The sequence below is a fragment of the Podarcis bocagei genome, assembly GCF_964188305.1.
Source record: "Podarcis bocagei genome assembly, chromosome: 10".
Lineage (NCBI taxonomy): Eukaryota > Metazoa > Chordata > Lepidosauria > Squamata > Lacertidae > Podarcis > Podarcis bocagei.
Genome location: NC_138135.1, coordinates 47,738,681 through 47,745,808, shown reverse-complemented (window position 1 = coordinate 47,745,808; position 7,128 = coordinate 47,738,681).

The following is a 7,128-nucleotide window of genomic DNA, read 5'->3' as shown; positions in this document are numbered from 1 at the left end:
GAACTATTATTAGCGCCTGTGTTATATGGCTATTGGCTTTTTCCGCAGAGTTCTGTTCCAGAATAATTCTCAGCAATATCCATCCCAGGCTACATAAATAAGCAAACTCGAGAGGATTTGTAACCATAAAAATCTATACCACCTATGGTTTCAAAATAATATGAATGCTTGCCATATAGCAGAACACATGCCAGCTGTCTCCCTCGGAAGATTTAAAATGCATTCTTCCTCATCACTAGGTCCTCTCCACCAGCATGAAATCCATGACAATTGAGGTCCCTACCCCATAACTTTGTTGCAGTTGTTATAGCTAGAAAAGAAGTTTATTAAAATCAACTTGCAGTTACCTCCATCCAAAAGCTGAGCTCGGCTTTTGGGAACCCTAACAGTGAAGCCAAGTTGCGCTCTGAGAAACTTATTTTTGTACATTTTTAGTTCATGGTCCGTCCATCCCCCCAAAATACCCCCCTCCTGAAGTGAATATTATCAACCAAAGGCAGAGATTAATGGAACGTTTATGCCTTGTCATACATTCCAAATTTATGAACTCATAATTTAGCAAGATGACTGGAGTGTCAGTCACAATATTTACAATCCTGTAAAATTGCTTACAGTGGGGAAGATTTTGTATCCCTTAAAAGAGAGATTGGTAAGCACTGGCTATGTTGTTGAAAGGGCTGCGGAAGAGTAATTAATTGAAAATTATCCACTTCAGGAAGACACCAGGCAACCTAGATTCACTCTCATGTGGTACATATTTAAGACGCTGCACAACTCCAAAGAGTAATAGTCTTTTTGCTAACATTTTGTGCTAATGAATAACACATATGATCTGTTTCCTACAGAACTTGAAGACTCTGGAATTCATATTTCACTCCTTGACATTGATGTAGGGCAAGTAATGTGTATTAACTATAAACAGAAAGAAGCTGGATGATATTGTTTTCATCTGTAACATGTAAAGTATCCAGTCTGCTCTCCTTACTACTGTCCAACTACCTAGTAGAGATGAGCCCAGTGGGTGTGAAGATGAATTTAGCCCCACTGGGTTATAGTGTATGGTTACCAGATTTTTTTTCAATGAATGCAGGAACACTTTAAAAAATAAATAAATTACATGCTTTATTATCCCTAATTACATCTATACTTCAGCTGCTTTGCTGCCTTGAGAAGTCCAGAGGAGGAGAGAAACTTGGGGGGGGGGTGGAGTTGGAAGCAGAGTTTGAGAATACGACTGTGGGATGATCACAGAATCACAGATTTGGAAAGGATCTCTGAGGGGCATCTAGGCCAACCCCCTGCAATGGAGGTACCTCAACTCAAGCAGCCTCAACTTAAAAGAGCATAAGGCTTCCCTGCTCCAATTTGACTTCTGCAGTTCTCGGCCATCAGGGATATTCTCTCATTCACGCTCTCTCTCACGCTCAGCTGCCTGGCTCCACGCCAGCTCTGCCGCCACTCCAGTTGGCCGAGGGGATCGAAGTGATCTCACCCCTCCGTGCCTTGCCAAGCAGAGAAACCGCGCACCTTGCGCACCCTCCTGGACAACGGCGCGCCTCCCACCCATGACTCACGAGCCTCCCTGATCTCCTACCCCCTTCCCCCTTCCTTTAGCACAGCGGTTCTCAACTTGTGGGTCCCCAGATGTTGTTGGACTACAACTCCCATCATCCCTGAGCTCTGGCCTTGCTAGCTAGGGGTGATGGGAGTTGTAGTCCAACAACATCTGGGGACCCACAGGTTGAGAAAGGCTGCTTTAGCAGATTGGGGGAGGCTTGGGAGTCGTGGGTGGGCAGCTGTTTCCCGTATGGGGCGCAAGGCGACTCCCGAACCTCACCTGATCTCCTGCCCCTTTCACCCTTCATTTTGAGAGTTTCACAGGGTGCGAAAAAAGAGCTTTGCACCTTGCCCAGCAGAGAAACCATGTGCCTTGCACCACTCCTGGGCAAAGGCCGACCACCCGCGATCTCTCAAAACAAAGGGGGCAGGGGGCAGGAGATCAGGGGTGGCATGCTGTTGCCCAGGAGGGGCACAAGGTGCACGGTTTCTCTGCCGGGCAAGGTGCAAAGCCGTTCTTTCACACTCTTCAATCCCCCCCACCTCTGCCTCTGCCTCTGCCTGTGCAAAAACTATCTTCCCACCCCTCCAGCTGAGCAGGAGAGCAGGGTGTCACATTTCCCGGGGACATTTAATGAAATCCGGGGGCATTCCGGGGACGGAATTTGTCCGGGGACAGATTTTCAAATCCGGAGACTGTCCCCGGGAAATGGGGACATCTGGTAACCCTATTATAGTGTCACAATGGTGATTTCTATTTGGTTGGTTAGGATTCTGAGGCTTTTTAATGCTCCAAAGCATGTGAAAAAAATGATTCTGATAATCTGAAGTTCTGTTTCTCATTCTGAAATAGGAAAGAATCTTGTAGCATCTTAAAGACTAACAAATCAATTATGGCATAAACTTTTCTGGGATAGACTGTGCTTCCTGATTTGGCTCCACTTGATACATCTGATGAAATGGAATCTAGTCTGCAGAATTACTTTCAAAGGAAGCTGAGTATCTCTCTGCATGTTCATTCTGAAAGGTTCTTGCTGCTTATCATGGGCTTATCGTGCTTTGAAGAATACTTTCTGTTTGTGCCACATTGAACTGGATTGTGCAAACTGATCTGTGAGGGATCAGACATGTAGATCATTTTGTTTTGCAGCAGCAGTGGTGTGACTTTGTGTTGCACTTGATTTGTCCACATTCAGGTGCCAAATTCAAAGTGTCTATAGGCTAATTTAAATTTAAATTGGGGCTCTGGGACTGTCATTTTCTTATTCATTGCCATCAGAATGATCTAATATAGTATATTATTACAGAAAATGTAATAAAGCATCATAGTGATTACCAGGCCTTTTTTGAGCTGGAACTCACTGAAACTCAGTTCTAGCACCTCTCAGGTGAGAGTAATTGCCATTGTAAGAGAACAGGGGAGGTGCTCGTGACGAGTTCCGGCACCTCTTTTTCAAGAAAAACGGCACTGATCATTACTATTAACAGTATCTGCATGCTTCTTTTTTGTCTGAAGCCCCCTCCCTATTGTGAGTAACAGATCAGACTGCAATACAATACAATACAATACAATACAATACAATACAATACAATACAATACAATACAATACAATACAATACAATACAATACACACATTTTCATGGAAGAAACCCCATTGAATGCATTGGGATCTCTTTTCCCTTACTATTTCCCTTACTTTCCCTTATTTTTAAGGGCTAACAATTATTAGGGCCGGCTCTCACATGCCTCAGTCTTTCACAGCTAAATTATAAGCCAGCACATGCAAAATTGCATCAAACATCTTGTATTGAAAAGGATTGTGTTGTAAGATTATGTAGGGTGGTAGGAAATTGTTGCTGTTGGTATTAGATCAGGGATGCCTCATTCACACATGCAATCATTACTTGATGTAGTCATCGAGTAGTACACATGCATGCGTGATCTGGTCCCATCAGTGTTTATCATCTGCTATCTTTCTGCTGAGCAGTTCTGACTTTCTTGATGTTTTCCCTCTTCATCTACAAAACTATTCACAATTCTGTGCTTCAATGTAAATTTTTCTGACTCTGCTTTTCCACCTTGGAGTTTGCTTTGTTTTGCCTCCAAATAAGAATCCCTTAGAGATCAACCTTTCCTGGTACAATCCTTTTAAGTGATGTTACAAATTGTTCTTTGGAGAGAGTCTGACCTAAGTATAGTGTCATCTTGGTCGGGATTCAATATTGAGACATAAATCAACAGCTTGCAGCAAGAATAAAATAAAATACAAGCATGATTTTAATTTGGGTCTCACCTCTTCTGGCAAAGGGAAATGCAGGTTGTTGGCTTTACTGTTCTTTTCCTTATGGTCTAATATTGTAACGATTTGCATCTATGATTTCTGCTATTGTAAATATCTAATTTCTTGGCCTCACATCTCTTCCATCTGTTTGATTTAACTGGCTTACATGAGAGCTCAACCTAACCTTGGCTATAATCATTGTGGTGTAAAAAAACAGTGCATAGATTTATCATTCCATTGAGGATTTACTGTCAAATTCCATTTTTAGCTGTTCCAGACATTAACATTAAGCAGTGAACGTGGTTGAAGAAATTGGCCTCTTGGCACTTTAAAAATACGTTAATTGGTAATGCAACTGTTCCCTTTCATATGCATATTGAAAGTGTTTTTTTATTTTTATTTGCTGTGCTACATTTGTTCTAATAACGTGCTGACATCTACGTTTTGATGGACCGGCTTTCTCATATGCAGCATAGCATAATTAATGCCATTCATTGATTCTGCTGCTGTAGGATGATCTCCAAGGATTTGATTTTTTTGTGGCACATACTGTACTATACCCTTAATCGCAAGAACAGGGAGCTGATATTGCATCAGACCAACGATCCATTTAGCCCAGCATTCTGTCTCCAAGTGTGGTAGTTCTGCAACATTTCTATTTATCAATCCCTCAATTACGAAAGGATCCAGCTTCTTCTTCCCTTTCTCACATTGAGATAGAATGCCCTTTTTGATCATTTCCATAGGGAGTCCATTGCAGCAGAAACTTGTGGTTCCCTAGGGTCTTAAGAAATGCATTGTGTCGTGAGCGTTTGTTGATGAGATTCTGCTTCATACATCTGGTGGAGCTGATTCTGGTCCATGAAAGCAAAGGCTATGATAAATTGGTCAAGTCTTTAAAGCTGCCACTCTTTGTTCTTCTTTCTTATTATATAAATTTCACTGATTACACTTACAGTAAGAAACAATTCCCATGTCCCATCATCCAGCTGTTGTGTTCCATCCTTCCCACGTTGCAATGAATAATTACATAAAATGAGCAGGCATCACAAGTGATAACTGGACAATATGAAGACACAGAGAGGAGTGGGGTGGGGGGAGGAATAGAAACAAGTTGTCTCGGTAAGCACAGATATCAAATCAAGCTGCAATGGCTTGCCCTTCTGTTGTTTAGTCGTGTCCGACTCTTCGTGACCCCATGGACCAGAGCATGCCAGGCACTCCTGTCTTCCACTGCCTCCTGCAGTTTGGTCAAACTCATGCTGGTAGCTTCGAGAACACTGTCCAACCATCTCGTCCTCTGTCGTCCCCTTCTCCTTGTGCCCTCCATCTTTCCCAGCATCAGGGTCTTTTCCAGGGAGTCTTCTCTTCTCATGAGGTGGCCAAAATATTGGAGTCTCAGCTTCAGGATCTGTCTTTCCAGTGAGCACTCAGGGCTGATTTCCTTCAGAATGGAGAGGTTTGATCTTCTTACAGTCCATGGGACTCTCAAGAGTCTCCTCCAGCACCATAATTCAAAAGCATCAATTCTTCGGCGGTCAGCCTTCTTTATGATCCAGCTCTCACTTCCATATATCACTACTGGGAAAACCAGGCTTGTCCTACCACCCACCAAAAGGGAGCCTTCCCTCTGCTCTCCCACCTCATAGGGAAAGTCTGCTGGATCAGGCCAGCAGCTCATCTAGTCCAGCATCCTGGGCAACCAGATGAGAAACCAGCAAGCGGGACCCAAGCATAAGACCACTCTCCTGTCTCCTGTGGTTTCCAGCAACTGGTGACATTCAGAAGCATACTGGTACTTACTTCAAGCACTGCCTTTTCCCCAGGCTTGGCTCTGCTCCTGTCCTGGAAAACAAGGGTAGGTCAGAACTCTGAGGTACCTGCAGAGGAGAAAGAGGGCAGCAGAAAAGTCAGACCTATTAATGCTGTCTCCTCTTTCCCCACGCTGAAAGGATAGTGTGGCTGTGAGATGCACAGAGCCCTTTAAAAAAAATAGTGTGTGAAGAACTCAAAGAAGGCTGTGCACCCTTACCTATGAATAAGCCACACTGAAAACTGTTGGGCTTCCTTCCAGGTAAACAGAAAAGAAAACTGTACTGTTGATGTCTCAAAAACATGGAGTTTGCAGATTCCTCCGTTACCGCTGCCCTACAATAGAGCATTATATAAATGGCCTTGTGCTGTGATTCTGGCTCTTTTCATTGCAGCCAGCTAAGCTGCTTTTGGAGGCAGAATCTGATAATACTTAGCACCCACATCAGCAACTTCTTCTCAATCTGAAGCAATAGTCTCCAATATTTTCTATAGGGAATAGCACAATACCACTGATGTCAGTAAGTATGCAATTGGCAAGCCTCTAAGGGTAACCACAGTCCGTTTCTCTGGCAGATGAATAACCAATTGAATCTTTTCTTGGATCCATACCAATTAAATATCATAGCAACATAATCAAAACAGAGCAGCTTGAAGGCTGTGTACTCAACACAGCACAAAGGATATTTTTTGGCAAATAACTACCCTGACTTCAAAACTGGAGATACTTACCTTAGCTCTTCAGACAATTGCAATATTAGTATTGTATTAAAAATGCCAGTCCTGACTCCCTCTGAAGTGCCTTCCATTCAGCTGCTGAGTTTGATAGAAACTGTCCAATGTCTCCAATCCTGATTCTAACAGAGGAATAGGGAACTCTATTAGATCTTGAAGGGCCTGGAAAAAACGTGTCTTCCTCAGAGATGCCACACAAATATGGCTGTTCAGCAGTGGATTCACCCAGAATTTAGGTCTCTTGTCTTGCAAGAGGTGGGAATGGATAATTGTCATAAAAAGACTGTCATTCCTTGACAGAGTATAGTACGAGTGGCAGAGACCCAGGTGACTGTTGCGATTCACAGAGATTGGCTATGAGAAATGGTATAGGAAACTGTAATGTTTAGAATTCCACCCCATGTTCTTCTGATGTTTCTTTCATATCATAATCTGAAGCTCCTCCAGCTCAGGATTTAGTTAGGGTTCAATCTCTCTCTCTCTCCAACATCATCCTGGTGCACCTTCAAGATGTTTTGAACTACAACTCTCATCAACTCCATGCAGCATGGCTGATGGCAATGGCCTTCCTAAACATCTGAAGGGCACTAGGTTGATGAAGGATGCACTGCACAATCTTGATTCAGTCAGGCAGCCATGAAAGACTCTAGTTACATTGGCTTGTTTGGTACTGAATTTGTTGCAATAAAACCGAATTCTCCTTAGACCTTGTTTCTGTTTTCCTGGATCCCTGAATAATCTT